The sequence below is a fragment of the Notolepis coatsorum genome (genome assembly GCF_963971535.1).
Source record: "Notolepis coatsorum genome assembly, chromosome: 5".
NCBI classification, from domain to species: domain Eukaryota; kingdom Metazoa; phylum Chordata; class Actinopteri; order Aulopiformes; family Paralepididae; genus Notolepis; species Notolepis coatsorum.
In genome coordinates, this window is record NC_140169.1 from 191,550,725 (window position 1) to 191,572,977 (window position 22,253).

Below are 22,253 nucleotides of genomic sequence, written 5' to 3' on the forward strand. Positions count from 1 at the left end.
TGAGTATCATCTGCATAACAGTGAAAGTTGAGTCCGTGGTGACGTATAATCTGACCGAGGGGGAGCATGTAAATGGTGAATAGTAGGGGACCCAGCACAGAGCCCTGGGGGACACCGTGGTTGACTGGGGCCGGGGGGGAGGATGAGCCGCTGATGCTGACAAACTGAGATCTATTTGTGAGATATGAATGAAACCATGACAGAGCTGTACCATGACAGTGTAGTAAAGAAGGCATGGCAGTGCCTCTACTTCCTTAGGTGCCTAAAGAAGTTCAAAGTGAGTCAGAAGATCCTTAAGAACTTGTACTCATGCACAATAGAGAGCATCCTGACTGGTAACATCACCTCCTGGTTTGGGAATAGCACTGCACACGACCGCAGCAGACTGCAGAGAGTGGCCCGATCAGCTGAACGCACAATTGGAGGTGGGCTTCCCACTCTCCAGGACATTTACACCAAGCGTTGCAGGGCCAAGGCTAAGAGAATCCTAGAGGCAAATCTTTCCTGTGACAAAATGGCATCCAATGTAATAAAAAAAAGTCAACACGCTTTAACACGACACTGCTGAATAACAAGGAATTCATTACACAACTCAAAGAAGCTCTTTCAGTATTCCTACCAGAGAATGTGAACTCGGTGCCGGACCCTAGAATATTATGGATGTCGGTAAAGGGAATGATCAAGGATTTCACTGATAGCTTTTCATCCAAAATACGCAAGAATCGATGCTCAAAACTGGCGGAACTAGAAACGCTTTACTCTACATTATTTACTTCTTTACAATATAACGACTCGGTTCGACTGGAATCTCAAGTTAATTTACTAAAAATAGAGATTAACGCCATTTACAAACAACAATCTGAAGTACAAATACGTAGCACAAGACAACAGCATTACTCTCAAGGTTCCAAACCAAGTCACCTACTAGCTACGCGATTAAGAGTTAACGCAAAATTTGCAGATATAACTTCCATTAAAGCACAACAAGGACTTGTAACAGACACCAAAGAAATAAACGCAACATTCAAAGAATTCTACTCCAACTTGTATAAATCAGAAACGACCTTCGATCAAAACAAAATGGACACATATCTTAACACTTTAACTGCCGGAAGACGCTTTTAGGCGTCCTTCCCCGCCATGCTCAAGTTGCCGAAGACGCCGTAACTCGTCTTTGATATCAATATTTCAAAAATCTGTGATCGGAATCATATTTCCTTTCCGGGGCCCTGAGACACAAGTGTGATCTCCTCTCAATCCTCTAGCGGTTCAAGACCGCCATCTGGTGGCCGATCGGCAGATCGAAAAAACGGATGTTACCTTTAACCCGGTAGGACTCACTCCATATGGGGTCCGGGCACTCGCTAGTGTTAGAGAGACTCAGTCTTCACACAGTGAACATCGATCGCTGCAAATAACTCGAAAAAACAACATGATTTGGACGTATATATTATTATACAACCTGGAAATGGACCGGATATTTCTATATCCCATAATAGGAAAATGTCTGTTCCACGCTCATCGCCCAACGGCGCGAGGAAGATACGGTAAGATTCAGCATTATTTTTCAATGTGTACGATACTAACTGCTATGATGAACATTTGACCCACATTAGATGAATGGTATAACGCTGCCCACGGAATTATAAACGCCCCCTCGGCCATCCGGTCAACATCAGATTACGTGTAGTAACTTCCAGAAGTCCGTCCAGTTGGATTTTTTTATATCGCGCCAATTGCTATCAAACTGTATTTGATCATCAATATAATGCATTTGGGGCTATAAATCACGTTCTGGAGAAAGCTGCAGAAAGAGATGAAAACATACTTATACTTTAGATCATATTTTAGTATGAATATGTGAATGAAAAAGTTTAACGTTCATACACCCTGAACAATACATATAGGACATTGAATGGGCCCTAATAATGGCAATTTAGCAATAGAATTTAAAAAGTTATAGCCCTGCAAAGAAGGGAAACTTCTACATAGACAAATAGAGCTGGCAACCTATGGTATATCATGAATTTAGCCTTAGGCAATCAAAGTGTTAATCAAATTAACCTCCCCAAACTTTCAGAGGATGATGCTAAACAGTTAGAAACACCAATCACACTAGAGGAACTCAGGAAGGCCATATCCGAAATGCAAAGTGGTAGGGCTCCTGGAAGAGACGGTATCCCACCAGAAATGTACCTCTCATGCTGGGACATAATTGGACCCCTATTACTTAATATGATTTTATACTCAGTCAAGGAGGGGAACTTTCATAAGAACGACAATATTGCACTCATAACAGTCCTCCTTAAAAAAGACAAAGACCCCACAGAGTGCGGTAGTTATAGACCCTTAAGCCTCCTCGGAACCGATATCAAACTGTTCTCTAAGGTATTAGCCATCAGACTTCAAAAGCATATGACGTCTTTAGTTCATCCGGATCAAACTGGCTTCATAAGAAACCGTTTGATCACTGACAACATAAGACGATTACTATACGTACTAGATGCCAGCAAGGACGACACCACACCTAAGGCGATGCTGTCCCTGGATGCAATGAAAGGTTTTGATAGGCTGGAAAGGTCGTATCTATGGGCAGTATTAGAAAGGATGGGGTTAGGAAAAGGATTAATTGATATGATTAAAGTATTATACAAAGACCCATCGGCCATGATTACAACAGGTATAATCACCTCCGGAATATTTCCGGTATCACGCTCTTCTAGACAGGGTTGCCCTCTTAGTCCCGGACTATTCGATTTATCACTAGAACCTTTAGCACAATATATAAGACAATCCCAACTCATAGAACCAATCGTAATCAAGGGCACACAACACAAAATTAGTCTATATGCGGACGATGTAATACTGTTCATGCAAAACCCTAACACCGCAATGCCTCATCTTCTCAAGTTGATTAATGACTTTGGCGACCTATCGGGATTTAAGATAAACTGGCCAAAGTCGGCTTTCCTTCCACTGAACGCCCCTGCAAAAAATACAAGTCTTCCAGAAGAAATACCAATGGTTAAACACTTTAGATATTTGGGAGTTGAAGTATTCCCTACCATAAGCCAAACGGTGAAACACAATTACATAGAAATCCAAAATAAAATCAAATACGACTTTGACAGGTGGTCAAAACTTAAAAACTCAGTACAGGCACGGGTTTCAATAGTTAAGATGGATGTCTTACCTAGAATCAACTTCATCAGCTCAATGCTTCCGTTACCCCCTCCAGATGGTTACTGGAAAAAATTACACTCTTCCGCATATACATTTATTTGGAATAACAAACCACCACGTATAAAAAGATCCACCGCACAGAGAAACAAAGCCGACGGAGGGATGGCATTTCCAATTTTTTTCCACTATTTTAAGGCGTACACTTTAAGACCACTGACAACCTGGTTTGAACCCCAAGCATCAGTATCCTGGAGAAATTTAGAAGTAAATATAGTAGCACCACAGAGACTGCAGGACATAGTATACACCAAAGTATCAATTAAGCAATGCAAACTGAAATTTGGCCCCATAATTACTCATGCGATCCGGATATGGCGTGAAACACAAAAAAAATATTCTAACCCACATAAATGGCATAATCATACTCCCTTATTCAATAACAATGCACTCCTGATTGGAAAACAACCTATAAGATTCCCTAGATGGGAAAAGCAAGGCATACATACATTAGGAGATGTTTTCAACAAACAGGGTATTTGTAGTTATGATGAAATAGAAAAAAAAATGTATCTCACCGGTTCCACATATTATTTTTACGCACAATTATTGTTATGTTTGAAGGCTCACAGTGTTCCATTAAGGATACCAATTGCACACCACAGATACCACAAATTTGTCTATGAAAGAGAGACATCGAGAGGTTTTGTATCAGATTTTTATCATCAATTACTAACGGCCTCGTATGAAACCCTCCACCTAGACTCTATTTGGAGGAGGGATATACCAGACCTGGAAAAAGATTTTGATTGGCAAGAAGCCTGGGCAAATGTTCGACTTGCATCAAGGAACCCGGACCATCAACAAATCAATCTTAACTATATTCATAGGACATACTTGACTCCTATAAGACTGAACAGAATGGGTCTTAAACAAGACTCCAAATGCTCCTTATGTACAAATGGGGACGAGGGGACATTTATGCACATGTACTGGGACTGCCCACCAGTTAAGATATTCTGGAAAGAAGTGACCCAGCAATTATCAAATCTCTTAATTCAGAGAGTACACCCCTCTGTATTACTGCTGAATGATGTTTTTGAGTATGCAGTACCTATACAGCTAAAGAGATTGGTTTTATCTGGTATTACAGTGGCTAAAAAACTGATAGCATCACGATGGATTCAACCGGAAAAAATGTGCCGAAAGGTCTGGATTCTTACATATCTCTATGTGATTTATCTAGAAATATCTACAGCAAGAATTTTGGGTCTCAATGAATCCAAATTGACAATGTGGTTAGAAGTGGTGGAGAGAATAAAAGCTAGCATATAATGGTAGTGTCTGGTTAGGAGCGAATGATAATGGATGGATTATCCATTGGGGGGTCCAGGGTGGGGGGTGCGAGCAAGAGCATATGTGTGTAGGGGAATAGATAGCAGGTATTAGGGGCATATGTTGTATAAGACATTTATCTAAACGGTGATTTAATTTGATGTGCACTGTTAACAATGCTTGTATATCTAATCGTGTGTTGTCATGTTTGTTTATGTGTTTGTTTAAAAAATAATAATAATAAAAAAAAAAATACCAAAAAAAGAAAAAGTCAACCAACAAACTAGATTCCTGTACCGGATCTCCTCTGTGGTAAACAAGAATACCCTGAAGACTCTGGCAGGAGCACTCATTCAAGGGTACTACGACTATGCTTGCACCTCATGGTACCAAAGCACCTCAAAGGCACTAAAAACAAAATTACAAACATCTCAAAACAAACTGGTCAGACTACTACTTGACCTGACTCCTAGAACCCACCTCACCCCTGCACACGTTGACTACCTAGGATGGCTTAGAGTAGACGACAGAGTACAGCAACTTGCAATGGGCCTGGTCTACAAGATACACTATACGACTAAGGTACCCATGTACATGTCAAAATACTTCCCAAAGGTCAGTGAATACCACGACCACAACACCAGAGGGAGCTCAACAAATCATGTTAAACCCAGAGTCCAAGGGACTAAACACGATTCACAATTATGCCACATCAATGTGGAACGCCCTACCCAAAGCTGTAAAGGAATGTGAATCACTACCCACTTTAAAAAACACTCTCAAAGAGCACCTACGGGAGACTGCAATTCGAAACTGGCCCCTGTAAATGTACAGTAAATGTCCTAACCCAATAATACACAAGACCCTCTTCTTGGGACAAAGTAAGGTTTTGTCGATATCCCAATGTACAGTTTTGCTTGTACAGTTGTAGTTTCCCCCACCCCACCTACCCAACCCAACCCCACCCCGCCTACCCAACCCCACCCCCCCCCCCCCAACCACCTCCAGTGTACAGTCCCCCCCCCCACCTACCCAACCTCCTTCAATGTACAGTTTCTACGTAAAATGTATATACTCTCTTTTTTAGACTCTTTTGGTATCACAAACAGTACTGTATTTGTAAATCTGGTACGTCATAAATGTATAGATGTAGCAGTACTGTCTATCTGTATGTCATGTATGTTATGATGAATTGAAAATGGGGGCCCCTGATGTAAACAAGACGAAAGTATTTCTCTGGTCTGCATCCCCTTAACAATTGTGTGTATTTAGCTGTACTGTTGTACCCATTCTGCAATCTGTTAATAAAGTTTTCAATCAATCAATCAATCAATCAATCAATCAATCAATCAGAATAGTCATACTCTAGCCACCCTGAACCCAAACAGCTGCCTCTTTGCACTGCTGCGGTCAGGCAAGTGCTACCGGAGTCTCATGGCCGGTACACAGACTCAGAAGGAGCTTCTATCCCCAGGCCATCAGGATGCTCAATGACCCTGGGTAAAACAGAGTCCATTCTCTTCGTTTTCAAATAACAAACTCAGCAAGACCGACGGCTTCTAAGTTACAGTGGGTGACAATATTGTCACAAGGAAAGATTAAATTACATACCTAGGTTCCATCCTAGAGGCAAATCTTTCCTGTGACAAAATGACATCCAATGTAATAAAAAAAAGTCAACCAACGAACTCGATTCTTGTACCGGATCGCCTCTCTGGTAAACAAGAATACCCTGAAGACTCTGGCAGGAGCACTCATTCAAGGGTACTACGACTATGCTTGCACCTCATGGTACCAAAGCACCTCAAAGGCGCTAAAAACAAAATTACAGGACCAGGATATGTGGGTGTTCTATTTCTCGGGGAGGAGGGAGGGGTCTCTCACAGAGGGATCAGAGAGGCTGGGCTTTGCCCGGCGGGGCCCTGTGTGTTGGGGGGCCGATGGGCGTGGGGTGGGGCTTTCGGGGGCATGGGGAATAGCGAGCTTGGCTCGGTGGGGGGGAGTCCCCTATCCTTTCCTCTACTGGACCTGGCCCAATTGATTCAAGGGACCCGTGTCGATGGGGGCCCGGCTACGGGCGCAGCGGCCTAAGATATGGGGGGCGCCAATGGGCTCAGCTCAGGGGGGTGGGGGTCAGCGTTTAGGCGGTTTGACCCGGGAGAGTGGGATCCCGTGGGTTGTGGGTTGGTTGTGCGTGGGGTGGGGGGCTTGGTGGCATGGGAGGTAGCGGGCTTGGCTCGGTGGGGGGGAGTATTGCCCCTCGCCCCTCTACTGGGTCGGGCCCAATCAGATTCAAGATGCCTGTGTCGCTGAGTGCTGGACCCCGTGTGGGACGGACCTGGGATGCGGGGGAGCCCGGTTTCTAGGGGGTGAGGGTGGGAGGTTCCTCTTGCGGGGGTCTGGGAAGATGAGCGCAGCCGAGTTCAAGGGGCCTACATCATTGTACTGTTGTATTATTGATGTTATTGTATATGTTGTGTTGTATGTCTATAAGTGTTCAATAAAAATTTAAGTTTAAAAAAAAAAAAAAAAAAAAATTACAAACATCTCAAAACAAACTGGTCAGACTACTGCTTGACCTTACTCCTAGAACCCACCTCACCCCTGCCCACTTTGACAACCTAGGATAGCTTAGAGTAGACGACAGAGTATAGCAACTTGCAATGGGCCTGGTCTACAAGATACACTACACGACTAAGGTACCCATGTGTACATGTCAAAATACTTCCCAAAGGTCAGTGAATACCACGACCACAACACCAGAGGGAGCTCCACAAATCATGTTAAACCCAGATTCGGCTCAAACAAGGGACTAAACACGTATTGCAATTATGCCACATCAATGTGGAACGCCCTACCCACAGCTGTAAAGGAATGTGAATCACTACCCACTTTCAAAACCACTCTCAAAGAGCACCTACGAAAAAGACTGCAATTCGAAACTGGCCCCTGTAAATGTCCTAACGCAACCCCCTCCAATGTACAATAAATGTCCTATTAAACCCAAAAATACACGAGACCCTCTTCTTGGGACCAAGTAAGATTTTGTCGATAATCCAATGTACAGTTACCCCCCACTCCGTCTACCCAACCCCACCCCACCACGTCCTATGTACAGTTTCCCCCCCACCCCACCTACCCAACCCCCCCCTCCACCCCACCTACCAACCTCCTCCAATGTACAGTTTCTTCGTCAAATGTATATACTCTCTTTTTTAGACTCTTCTTGTATCAAAAACAGTACTGTATTTGTAAATCTGGTATGTCATAAATGTATAGATGTAGCAGTACTGTCTATCTGTATGTCATGTATGTCATATGTTATGATTAATTGAAAATGGGGGACCCTGATGTAAACAAGACGAAAGTCTTTCTCTGGTCTGCATCCCCTTAACAATTGTGTGTTTTGAGCTGTACTGTATTGTACCCATTCTGCAATCTGTTAATACAATTTTCAATCAATCAATCAATCAATCAATAAATCAATCAATCAATCAAAACTCTATGTAACATCAACCCATGCATCCACCCGTCTGCATTTTTACTACATTGTACTTTCATTGTACTTAGGTTGTACTTTAGTTTGTATATTGTATATTTGTATAGTGTTGGGACTTTATTCCTCTTTTACTTACTTTTTTTTTTTACTGTATGAAGCACATTATCAGGGGCTCATACAGAACCAAGCATTTCACTCTAATGTACATGTAACGTGACAAATAAAAGCAAACTTGAACTTGATAAATAGCAGTTACCATAATTACGTCACAATTGTTTTTTTTATGTTTTGCAGCTTTATCTACACTTTAGCTTTATCATATAGGTTCCCCAGAGTAGTGTGATATGATTGTTATTGTGCTGTACTGCTGTACTGCCAGACACTGTACTGATGAGACATGCAAGACGAAAGTATTTTTCTGGTCTGCATCCTCTTAACACATCCCACGCCGGAAACGGCTTACGACGTGTTTCAAGTTCATGCGAATTCTGCCAATCCACGGCGTACGACGTTATTGAGATCATATTTCATTTTTTATCCATGTTATTCATAATTCCCTCACGGAGCCTCGTCTGATGCAGTGGGAGCATGCACAACTCTGCAACGCTTCAATACTGCCGCCTGGTGGATGATCGGCGAGTTGCCAAACCGGAAATGGACGAGTCGATATCGGTGCGTCTGGGAAATGCGTCATATTTTTGCGGGACTGTATACACACGTCCGTGTGTAGCGATCGCTGCCATAACGCAATAATCGATACGATTTGGCCGTTTATTATGATTATACAAACCGGAAATGGATTTAGGAGATCGCGTCAAATAAGTGGGATCTTTTTCATCCAGTCTCATCGTCGAACGGTAAGAGGACACTGACGTCATTTTCAGCGTGTTTGTTTATTATTATCCATGCAAACTGCTCTGATCAATATATCACCCATACTACATAAAGCATTTACAGACGATCACGGAATTATAAACGACCCCCCCCCCCGTTCATCCGCGCATGATCAGTCATAACGTTTAGGATCATGTACAGTTGAAATTTTAATATAGCGTGTATCGCCAACAAATGGCATTTGATAATCTATATATGCGTTTATGCCTATATCTCACGTTCTAGGAATTACTGCAGAAAACGATAAAAACATATTTATATTCTAGACGGTATTTTCGTATGAATCTATGAATGAAAAAGTCAAACGTTCCTACATCCTGAACGATAGATAATCGATGTTGAATGGGCCATAGTAATGTCAATTTAGCAATACAATTAAAAAAGTTATAGCCTTGCAAAGAAGGTGAACATCTCCATAGGCTTACAGTGCTGGCAGAGAGTGGTATAAGATGCTCAAATTGCGTGGCAGGGAATGTGTTAACAATTGTTTGTATTGAGCCGTACTGTATTGTACCCATTCTGCAATCTGTTAATAAAGTTTTCAATCAATCGATCAAATTAATTATGAATACGTGTAAACGTCTACACTTTTATTTTGAAGGCAAAGCCTCTCCACGGGAAATTCTAATGCAGCTTAATTAAGAGAGCTTGACACCGCTCACTCAACCAGTTCTGATTGGACCTCAACACAGTGTGATCCAATGCAGCCTAGATTTTCACTCGAACAGCCTTCCCGTGGTCGAAATAATTCGTAATAACTGTCTAAGTTTAGGATATATACGAGATGCCATAGAGTGTACAAGCAAAGTTGTTGTTAAACGTGGTCTAATGGGGTCAATTTAATTGCCAGCCATACCGACCCTGATTGAGCGCTCTGCGCGTGCGCGGCGAAGAAACACGAGAACGGATCCCGTCGGCTCGAGTATCCTCCCCACGCGCCGAGTGGAAGCTCTGTGTTCGGGGCGCATGCGTTCCGCGGATTAATGTCAAGGCAACAAAAGTGGCGCTATATCGTTTCAAGCCCGACTCCCGGTAAGAATTACAACAGACGTTTTTTATTCCCATTTTACGGTTAATTAGTCAAAGTTTCAAACAACTATGCGAGGTGGCATTCGGGTACCCGGAGACCCACTTGAGAGACTCGATAGGCTGAGAAGACACGTATTATTGTGACGAATTCCCAGTGAATGTGTACCCCGCCGGTGAGGTTTTCTCCCCCTCTCTCTCTCTCTCTCTCTCTCTCTTCGGCAGCAGCACTACCGCCTATAGTCTCGTCTCGCGTATTGTTTAGTTCGCTCTCTAATGGCGGACGTGAGGCAGTGCTGCTTACTAACGGAGGGGGGGCAAATCCTCTGCTCGTTTTGGAAACGCCGTGTAGCTGTACTTTAGATTTGACTGTTGAATCTTGGCCATAATATGTAAACACAGAGTGGGCTTTTTTTTAATGTGTTTATTTACCAACCCCATGACATAAATTAAGGCAGTTCACGTGAAATGTTAACGCGAGGGCGCCCCCTGCGGTAGCCACGTGCACGTGCCACTGATTGCCCAGGGTGGTCTCTCTCTGGGGTAACTTTCCAATTAAACCTCAACGTGACTCACAGGTATGATGTATCATCATAAAACCATGACGTTATATTCGGCTTTGAGTGCTTCTTTGTTGATGAACGGCACGTGTCGAGACCAGGGAAACTCGTTGCAATTTGAAACCGGATTTAAAGGGGTGACTGACGATATAATAATAAGCACGTTTGTCAGCCAGGGGTTGTATTCTGAGAGCCGGCGTTCATTTCCTGCCATTAATTTCGCCGTAGCTAAAAACACCATTCGTTAGAATTGAATAAGTTACGATCATTTCCCCCTGTTCTTCACAATGGCGCAGTCTCTCCGGCTTCTCCCTCGATTCGCCGCTAATCCAATGGCTGCGTTGCGCCAGGAAGGCCAGGGGTGGGAGCGGAACGGAGCAGAACGGAACCACGTTTATTATTATGGGGCTCAATTTTGGTCCACGGACCCGATATATATCTCCCACTCCCCGAGTTTCCCCCCTCCCTCCTTTCGGGCTTAAACCAGGTAGTTTTGTCTCGGGGGGGATGTTCTCTCATATCTTTGTAAAGTTGAGGACATTTATCTATTATGCCTGGGCCCAAGTTTCCTGAATGTATCAAATAATTGTTCCGATCATCGTTCTTCTCCGGTTGCCTTGACACAATGTGGTGGAGCTGATGGAGCTGCTCTCCGGGTTCAGAACCAGTGGCCCGGACGGGGAGGCAGGCTGCCTATAATATATATATATATGCCCAATGTCCTGAGTCACAGACCGTGGTTATAGAATGAGAGGATCAGCTGTCCCGGGGAAGAATAAACCGCTCTTCTGTTGCGAGTTGGATTCGCAGTCTGGTAACTAGAATGGACAATATTTCACCAGTTGGGTCCATTTACCGTCTGCGCATTAATGCATCGGTTATCTGTGACATAAGCCTTATTATATAATATAAATTATTATCGCCCGTTTGATGGGAATAGGTTGTTTCTCTTTGCCGCTTCTCATCTGCGTTCGGGCAGGATATTATGCGCAAATTGCTCATAATAATGGTGCACGTTTCCACCTCGTGACCCTGATGATGGAAAACGATGTCTATTTTGGCTTCATGCACAAATTGATACGTGGTGTGCTGCTGGAAAGGTAGAGAAGCACCTATGATGATGTGGCCGCTACGTTTTAACTATTTGTGTCCCGAATATTCTATTATGGCACCCCCCCCCACACACGTACTAGCACACCCCATTCACCTGTGATATTACACAGTGACAGTCTGACAGACATCGGAGAGGGTAGTGATTTCAAAGCTGTAGCCCATAGTGGAATAGTCTCATTCCTCATCCACGTGAATGCAGACTGCCTTATAGAGCTGCATTGCAGTCACTCAGGAGTGGGTCTATTTTCCACTTCAGTATATAGGTGACTTGATTTGCTCAACTTCCGTTTGACGCTATAGTCAAACGGACTTGTGGGTTTGTGATTTTGTGAACTTTTGTGAACTTGTGATTTGTGGAGCTCCAGAGGGAGCTCCACAAATCATGTAAAACCCAGATTCGGCTCAAACAAGGGACTAAACACGTTTCGCAATTATGCCACATCAATGTGGAACGCCCTGCCTAAAGCTGTAAAGGAATGTGAATCACTACCCACCTTCAAAAACACTCTCAAAAAACACCTACGTGAGACTGCAATTCGAAACTGGCCCCTACAAATGTCCTAACCTAGTTGTACAGTAAATGACCAAGTAAGGCTTTGTCAACATTCCAATGTACAGTGTAAAATGTGTGTGTGTCCCCTACCCAACCCCCCCCCCCCCCCCCACCTCCAATGTACAGCCCTCACCCAACCCACCCAACCCCACCCCACCAACCTCCTCCAATGTACAGTTTCTACGCCAAATGTATATACACTCCTTTTCTGGACACTTTTGTATCACAAACAGTACTGTATTTGCAAATCTGATATGTCATAAATGTATAGATGTAGCAGTACTGTCTATCTGTATGTCATGTATGTCATATATGTTATGATGAATTGAAAATGGGGGACCCTGGTGGAAACAAGACGAAAGTCTTTCTCTGGTCTGCATCCCCTTAACAATTGTATGTATTGAGATGTACTGTACTGTACCCATTCTGCAATCTGTTAATAAACTTTTCAATCAATCAATCAATCTAGACCTAGCCTAATTGTGTAATATTTTACATGTTATCTAGAAGCCTAGTAGTGTTGCACATTGTGTGTGTGTTTGTGTGCACGTTTATAACCCTCTTCAAACTATTGCACATAAACTACATTAAGTTGTTGTTATGAAATGCATTATGTCGCTGTACTAAATGTTTGTTTGTTGATTTCTTTATAAAAATAGGCTTAAAATAATCTGTGGAAATGCTGTCCTGAGTATGAGCCACAGTGTTTGTAAACAGTGCAAGAACAGCTCTGTGATCTTGAACGTCACCCACGTTCGATTCTGTTTCCTGTCACACGGCCAGGAACCAATTACATAATCCAACATGTAGTGTAAAGAAACAACATATTCCAGTTAACGGTATATTTTTTTAATGATTCGTTACGGTGAAATCAATACTTCCATTTGTATAAATTAGGTTAACTGGAGTTTAGTATTCCTGCCTGGCTGAGGGGCTTATCGCGGCTCATGCCCATGCGCGCTCGGCCAATCAGAGCAACGCGGAAGGGAAGGTTGCTTGCCGAAAGGATACAAGCCTTCTGGTCGGGTACAACCAGTAGGGTTGGGTATCATTCACATTCATTGTTATCACTAGGGCTGACCTTCGAATATTTTTTTGGAATTTGAAGCTTCGGGGATGAGATTTGTTTTTTATGTTTTTATGTTTGTTCAACTTTGTCAGTGCTGTAAAGTTTAAACCTTTTTAAATCTTAGACAAACGAAACACTTTGCTTTCATGAAATATTGTAAGCCGTCATTTGAGGCTTTATAAAAGCAGCACAATGAACACATCTGTCAGTGCCGAGTCCGACCTCATCTTAAATAACAAACAGCATTGCTTGTTGTAGTTAACAAAGAGAGGCAGAGTTGATTTTGCACACTTTTTATTTTTTATATTCGAATCCCATGCCCATCGCACAAAGCTTCGAAGTATTTAAGACAGCCCTAGTTATCACACAAACTAAAACCCTTTGTGAGGGACATCGCTAGCTTTTTCAAAACATTATGTCAGATTCTACAAGCCTGATCCTCAGTGAGTTGGTTTCCGGTCTCATAGATCAGTCTCTCATCTTCTGGTGGGGTCGGTAGCTGCTGTCCTTGTTGAGCTGGATATGTCCTTTCTGAGACAACTCAAATCACCTTCTTTTTCTATCATCATCATCATCACTTTCCTCTCTCAACATAGTGTAGTCCCAGGTATGGGTCCCGACTGCGTCTATGCTTTAGGCAACTGGCTTGTCCTTCCGCGTTGCTATGATTGGCCGCTGATCTACGCTAGTTTCGCCCCTACGCTGGTATGAGCGCGCGCATGCGCATGAGCCTAGATAATAATAATAATAATGCGTGAGCCCTCGCACACACGCAGGTTTTGCCCCCACGCCAGTAGATAATAATAATAATAATAATACTTAGAATAATAATACTTAGACAAACGCACGCAATTGTCGCAAGTTAAATTATGCATTCGATCGTCACTCAGTTTTAACATCGACGCACTTAGCTCAACTCGTTCGTCAGCTGGCTGTGGAGCCTATGGTCACAAGTTCAAATCACTCTTAGTTAAATCTTTTTTTTGTTATAACTATGTACTAAAATGTACCTCTGCTTTGGCTTGGCTGAATAGCAGTGATCGTCCATCTTAGTTAGTTAGGCGTTGCAGTATATAGCGCGGCGTATATTGATGCAGGTAGGTATTATCTGATGCAGGTAGGTATTATCATGCTAATATGTCATGTTCTACGATACCCATTTCAGCGTAGGGCTGGGCGATATGGCCTAAATATGATATCACGATATTTTCTGACCTTTCGGCGATACACGATACACATCACGATGTTTTTCTTTTTTACCCCAAACAATTCATTATGAGGCTTACCAAGACAGTATTTGAGTTTGCAAGCTAACATTAAAGACAAAATAAAATACCCATGCATTTAGCATTTTTATATTAGATTTAGATTATTAGATTATATATTGCATATGAGATATTATATGATTTAGATATGAAATATGATTAATTGAAAATGGGGGACCCTGATGTAAACAAGACTAAAGTCTTTCTCTGGTCTGCATCCCCTTAACAATTGTATGTATTGAGCTGTACTGTACCCATTCTGCAATATGTTAAAGTTTTAAATCAATCAATCAATAAATAGCATTTTAGCATTTTTATGAAACTACTGTATATATGTATGTCTCTAAATGTTTTGATGAATTGAAAATGGAGGACCCTTATGTAAAAAAGCCGAAAGTCTTTTTCTGGTCTTCATCCTCCTGTACTGTATTGTACCCATTCTGCAACCTTTTAATACAGTTTTCATTCATTCATTCTGACGGAAACATAATCATTTTGATTGACAGTCGAGTCTGCCAATGACGTCACACCGCTTGCACCCGCCCTGCTGTTCTTAGCACCAATCGGCAAGCGTTATTATTTTTTGACTTCCTGAATGTCCCGTGTGCTGAAGTGAACACTGAACATCAACAGAGCTACTAACGTTAGCTCCCCGCGGCCGTCGAGTAGGAGACCAGTGCTTCACAGGATGACTAAATGAGGCATAATGATTTTACTACAACGAATGTTATAATAAAAGCCTTTCCATACATCTGTCTGATTGAAAACTTTATTAACAGACCGCGGAATGGGCATATCTCAGCACAGGCTGAGATATGAACGAGTAACGTGTGGACAGATTGACGCGACACAATCCTCTTGGGCAAAACATCACGATATCCACGATACGTTGAAAAAGTGTATCGTTAATGAACTGTACCCGATATTTATATAATATCGTCATATCGCCCAGCCCTATTTCAGCGTGCGTATTATTATTATCTACCGGCGTGGGGGCAAAACCTGCGTGTGTGCGAGGGCTCTCGCTAGGGATCGGTACCTTCACATTTGAACCGGTACCGGTACCTGTGAATCGATACCGGTACCTTTTTTCGGTACTTTAGTCTCAAGAAATTTAATTTACCTACCTCAGTCGTAAAAAAAAATCCAAACTTCAAATAACTACAATTTCGACAGTTTTCGGCTTGTCATTGCTCCGACTGCTTTGTTGTTGAATCAAGTCAAATCCTAGGTAAGCATATATTGTGCGTGTGAACGTTGACATGAAAAGAAAAAAGTAAAAAAAAAAAAAAGAGAAAAAAATAATAATTTTTTTTTTTTATTTTTTTTTTATTTTTTTTTTGGTTTCTCACTTGATTCGATACTCGGTAGTACCGACATGTTTCGGTTCGGTACCTCAAAAGTACCGAATTCGGTACCCATCCCTAGCTCTCGCATTATTATTATTATTATTATTATCTACCCTAACATGTAGGCCTGCCGCGATAAGCAATAAATCGATTAATTGCCGCGATAATTAAAATGAATGCAATGATTTTGACGGGCGCGATTAATTGCTATTTGCGCGTTTGTTTTAATGAGGCGGACCCAGTGCCGCTTGTCAGTCACTGTCCGTGTTGGGAGGCGGGCCGCTGGCTTTACTACAGAGCACAGCACAGGAGCTCCGTGGGGCTAACGTTACCCCTCATTGTGTCTATTCTACTAGCATTAACGTTACTCATACAAACAGAGTAAACACAGTTTTCAATCAATCAATCAATAACAACATTAACGAGACCCTCGTTGTGTCTATTCTGCTAACGCTAACGTTACCTCTCATTGTGTCTATTCTACAAGCGTTAACGTTAGCTGTAACGTTACCAGTCGCGTCTATTTGCTAACGTTAGCATTAGGTAATAACCGGTTTAAAATGGATGGTGAATACCTCACGTTGTGTCTATTCTACTAGCATTAACGTTACTCATACAAACAATCAATAGCGAGTTATATTGATCACGCTATGTACGATAGCCATGCTAAAACGCTAGCACAACATTAGCACCTAACCTAACAACAAGCCTTAACAAGTCAGCGATCTTTTTGCGAGACTAAACTCTCCGCTCGGTGGCAAATTGTGTTGATGTCGGTTTTGTTTAATCAATAAATGAGGCAGAATACACAGTGACTGTATCCTTTGTTTATTGCACTTGTGCCTGCTGCAAACATAATGATTATGAAATCCTAGAGACGCGTCTCTATTCTGACCAATCAGTGGTCTGCAGTGTTTCACGTGACTTTTCTGGTACCCAAAGTACCTGATAATCACAACAATACTTCCGGTCCGGTCGGTGGGCTTCAAAATAAAAGTCTAAAACACCGGAAAAGACGGAGCGGTGGGCTTCAAAATAAAAGTTTTGGGAAATAAATTTCTCCAAAAAAAAAAAAAAAAGATTCTCTAACCGGTCGCAATAATATCGCTTATCGCGATATTTTCGGGGGCAATTAATCGCCCAGCAAAATGTGTTATCGTGGCAGGCCTACTAACATGTCATGTTGTGTCACAACAGAATGAGTAGGTGAGTGTTAGGCCTACAGAAAGTGTAATCTATTGATTGACTTGCGCGACCTAGTCAATTCGGTAGAAGAGTCTGGTGGGCGAGATTATGCATGACCAGCTTGTGATCTAAAAACTCCTGCCTGTGGCTGAATAATGAAGCCCAAAGTCGCGTCACGCGCAAGAGCATATTACCTATGTGTTGATGGAATCACGTTAATATAGAGAGATGAAAACAATACAATACGTTATTTCAATTGATATGAATAGCTAGTTACGTTAATATAGAGAGATGAACGTTATTTCGATTGATATGAATAGCTAGTTACGTTAATATAGAGAGATGATAAATTAATAAAAAAAAAAAAAAGAATAATTGAACTAAGTGATTTGAACTTGTGACCATAGGCTCCACAGCCAGCTGACGAACGAGTTGAGCTAATTGCGTCGATGTTAAAACTGAGTGACGAATGCATAATTTACACTTGTGCCAATTGCGTGCGTTTGTCTTAAGTATTATTATTATTAATATCTACCGGCGTGGGGGCAAAACCTGCGTGTGTGCGAGGGCTCTCGCATTATTATTATTATTATCTACCGGCGTGGGGGCAAAACCTGCGTGTGTGCAAGGGCTCGCGCATTATTATTATTATTATTATTATTATTATTATTATTATTATTATTATTATTATTATTATTATTATTATTATTATTATCTAGGCTCATGCGCATGCACACGCTCATACCGGCGTAGGGGCGAAACTAGCGTAGATCAGTGGCCAATCAGATCAACGCGGAAGGACAAGCCAGTTGCCGCCCTAAAGCATAGACGCGTCCCGACTCTCTTTCCACTAAGTTCTCTGTCCAAACTCCTCTGAACAGAACAACCTAGCTTTCTGTTTCCCACTAAGCTATCTGTCCAAACTCCTTTGAACAGAACAACTTGGCCTTCTGCTTCTCTATGCCTCTCCTGTTGAGGTGATGCATAACCTTTCTCCTGGTTCTCCTTTATACTATCTAGATCCTTCTTAATTTCCATTTTTTTATGTTGCATGATCATGTATACATTTAATATGTATTATTATTTTTTAAGTTTAAATATCAACATTATCTGGCCATCCCCAGTAAATACTATAAAACGCCTCTGACCTCATCTGGTCTTTCCTTTTTTTTGATCAAATCTTTTTTTATTTTCAATGTTCAAACACGAAACAACACAACTCACAACACAATAATAACAATAATACATAAAAGACATCCAAGAACATAAACTAACGCAACAATGATTAGACAATAAAGTTGTCACAAAGTAAAAGGATAATAAAATAAAATATATACTATAAAAAAGTGCTTACCGAGCCTCTCCACCTCCAGGCCCGGCAACCGCAAGCCACAATCCCGGAGGACCCACAGCCTGGCCCTCCCGCGAGCCAAAGCACCACGCCTCTTTAGTGCCTCGACCCATAGAGACCCCGAACCTAGGGCTGGGCGATATGACCAAAAACGTTATCGCGATAAAATTATAAAATTATTTTCATATAACTCGATATCGATAATTATCGTCGATATAATGTCTGTCAAGTTTAATTAACTTATTATGCCCGGCGCCGATACGCGGGCTGACTTGTTTTGCTGCTGTGAATGTCTCGAGAGTCGAATTGATGTCGTCATCAGTCCGCGCACGTTAGCAGAGCGGAGTATCTCAAGCGGAGTATCTCATGACTCAAAAATTACCCTAAAATACTTTGTTCCGCCCAATTCATTGCAACGACGTCCACCGTATACCCCACACTACTATAACAGTTACCCTCAGAATTCAAAACACACACCAACTCGGCAGGTAACCTGTGAAATAGCGGCGTGCAAGCTAATTAGCCATAGCCAGCCCCGTTTCCAAGCGGAGTATTTCATGACAATGTACTAAAAAATGACCCTAAAATACTCTGTTCCGCCCAATTCATTGCAACGACGTCCACCGTATACCCCACACTACTATAACAGTTACCCTCAGAATTCAAAACACACACCAACTCAGCAGGTAACCTGTGAAATAGCGGCGTGCAAGCTAATTAGCCATAGCCAGCCTCGTTTCCAAGCGGAGTATTTCATGACCATGTACTAAAAAATGACCCTAAAATACTCTGTTCCGCCCAATTCATTGCAACGACGTCCACCGTATACCCCACACTACTATAACAGTTACCCTCAGAATTCAAAACACACACCAACTCGGCAGGTAACCTGTGAAATAGCGGCGTGCAAGCTAATTAGCCATAGCCAGCCTTGTTTACCGAGTCCTACCTCCTTCCGGGTCTCCTTCCTCTATCGGCCATCTCCTTCACCGATTGGTTGTTAGTGCGTGTGCTCATATCCAAGCTTGGAAAATCGATATATCGAAACTTTGCGACCACGTTTCATGTTTATTTCGAGGAGATAATTTATCGCGATAGTTATCGTTATCGTTTTATCGCCCAGCCCTACCCGAACCGCGCCCCCCCCCCCCCCCCCCCCCCCCCCCAGCCAGAGCCCACGATCACCAGACCCAGATCAGAAGGGGGTCAGAAAATATACATAGGATCAACATTGAATGAAAAATAATAAATAAAACAAAAATACAAAAAACACCATAACCACCAACATACATGAATATTCGCTCGTTCTATGACCTATGACACGTGCAGTGGAAATCTCCAAATAAATAACATCAAGATAGGTGAGAATCCATACCTTCGGACATAGCTTATCTTCTGGTTGTATCCAGCGTGAGGCAATCAGCTTTTTGGCAGCCGTCAGACCAGCCAAAATGAGTCTCTTTACATGTACAGAGGCAGGCAATTGAGAAACATCATTTAACAATAAAACAGAAGGCAAGGCCGGTATGGTTAGAGAGAAAATCTCTGATAACTGAGTGGTAACATTTACCCAGAAGATCTCAACCGGAGGGCACTCCCACACATATGCATATATGTTCCAATGGCACCGTCTGGACACAAGGTACATCGAGAGTCAGGCCTGAGACCCATTAGGTTCAATCGCCTGGGGGTCAAATAAGTCCTATGAACAACATTTTGATGAATCTGTTGGTGATCTGGGTTGCGTGATGATAGCCTAATATTTTCCCAGACTGCATCCCAATCAAAATCTATATCCAACTCAGGGATATCCTTTATCCAAATCGTATTTAAGGGTAGGTCTTTATATGAGGACGTAAGTAAGTGCCGATAAAAGTCAGAGACGAAGCCTCTCGATGTCTGGGTGTCACGCCAAATCTGGATCACATGTGTGATCAGGGGGCCAAATCGTAATTTACATTGCTTAATTGAAATGTTGGTATACACGCAGGGAGCGAAATAAACTTTTTGACTCACCGGCCAGTGGCGGGTAGATGGGAAGAATCTACCCGCCAAGCAGATTTCTTACCTGCCAACTTTTTTTTGATAAAAAAAAAAAATTATTATTATTTTATATAATTTTTTTTAATAAAATATATATATTATATAATCATACTTGTAGTTGTATTATCTGCGAGACATCGCCACCTCGCTGTCTGCAAACAGCTCCACTGTCTGTGTGTATACTTGAGTGGCCTCCAGCTCCAGCAAGGATTCTCCGGCGCTACAGCTGGACCCTAAACTCTTACATTCAGCATGAAAGGATTCTCCTGCGCTGCACCTGGACCCTAGTCAGCAGCCCGCATGCTGATGCGATGTAACTGGACACTTGCTGCAGTTGTTGATGTCGGGAGCTATGAGTAGCTAGCCAGCTGGATAACGTTACACAATGCCTCATGTATTAAACTAAAAGTGAATAGTTGACTGGGTCATTTTGTAACAGTAGCTAACATCAGCTCACGGAGGTCTCTCTGACTAGACTAACGTCAGTCACGGTGACTGTGTGTTTACATGCAGCATACAGAAACAGGTGGGGAGTATAGGAGCAGCAGCAGCAGCAGTGGGCTCGCTGTGCTCAGACAGCGAGTGAGAACTCCGCTCAGAATTGGATCATGTTTTTCGGTTTTCACATGACCATTTGATTGGCCGCCACACGGTGGGCAGACCTCATAGTGGGAGGCGCCAAACGTATAAACTGAGCGCAAATGGCAGGTGGCGCTCTCTAGTTTCGCCCCCTGTATACACGACATCTTGAAGTCTATGTGGGGACACCATCTCCTCCTCCAATGGACGCCAGGACACAGCCGCTTGAGCGTCAAACCAAGTGATAAGAGGTCTCAGAAAGTAAGCTTGAAAATAATACTTGAAGTCTGGAAATGCTAAACCCAGTCTAGTTTACTCCTCTGTGCAGTGGATCTCTTTAAGCGTGGGCGTTTGTTATTCCAGACGAATTTATATGCAGCAGAGTGCAGTTTTTGCCAGTAACCAACAGGGGGAGACAACGGTAGCATGGAGCTGATACAATTAATTCTGGGTAAAACATTCATCTTAATGAAGTGAGTTCTTTGATTTGGACCACCTGTCCTTCGTAATCCTGTCACCCAAGCTGGAGTAGTTACAGGGACCGAAACTAAAGCCCGCCGCCCGCCAGGGGCGGTCTGTTTTTACCTTTGTTCAAGTTCAAGTTCTTTAATAGTTGTCATACAGAAGTACAGAATACTTTCATACAAAATGCTTCTTACTGTTACGCTCCAGAGACTGTGCTAAACAAGATAGTATCAAATAACATAATAACATAATATAGCATGAATTTAGAAGAAGAAAATGAGGTCACAGTTGTTCGGTATAGACATATGTACAATGTTCTGAGTTACCATATAATATACAATACACAACTATGCAGTGTACTAATGTACAGTACTATCTAGTGCAAAGCAGAAATGGGATGAGGTACAATTTTTGGTACAATTTACAGTAAGGTGTACGAGTTGTAGTGCAATCCTTCATCCATAAATATAAAGTGTGGGGAGTGGGTGCTACAGTGTGTTTGTTTAAAGTGGGTGTGTGCTATAAAGTGTGTGTAGTGGGTGCTACAGTGTGTTTGTTTAAAGTGAGTGTGTGCGTGTGGATGTGTGTGCTATGTGTGTTTGGTGGTTGTTGTTGTGTAGTGTTCATTCATTGTTCGTTTAGCAGCCTGATGGCCTGGGGATAGAAGCTACTTCTGAGTCTTACTGTGCTCGCCTTGAGACTCCTGTATCGCTTGCCTGACGGCAGCAGTTCAAAGAGGCAGTTGTTCGGGTGGCTCGAGTCCTTAATAATTCTCTTAGCCTTCCCC

At 42.4% G+C, this 22,253-nt stretch overlaps 1 protein-coding gene across 1 annotated transcript in view; it reads left to right on the forward strand.

Annotated features, from left to right (window-relative positions):
* The first annotated feature begins 9,807 nt into the window (after nt 1-9,807).
* The window catches only part of zmym2 (zinc finger, MYM-type 2), a 230,770-nt gene continuing 218,324 nt past the window's right edge, over nt 9,808-22,253 (forward strand). The window contains exon 1 of the mRNA XM_084314398.1: nt 9,808-9,940. The gene's annotated coding sequence lies outside the window, so the exon portion shown is untranslated. The remainder of the gene's footprint in view (nt 9,941-22,253) is intronic.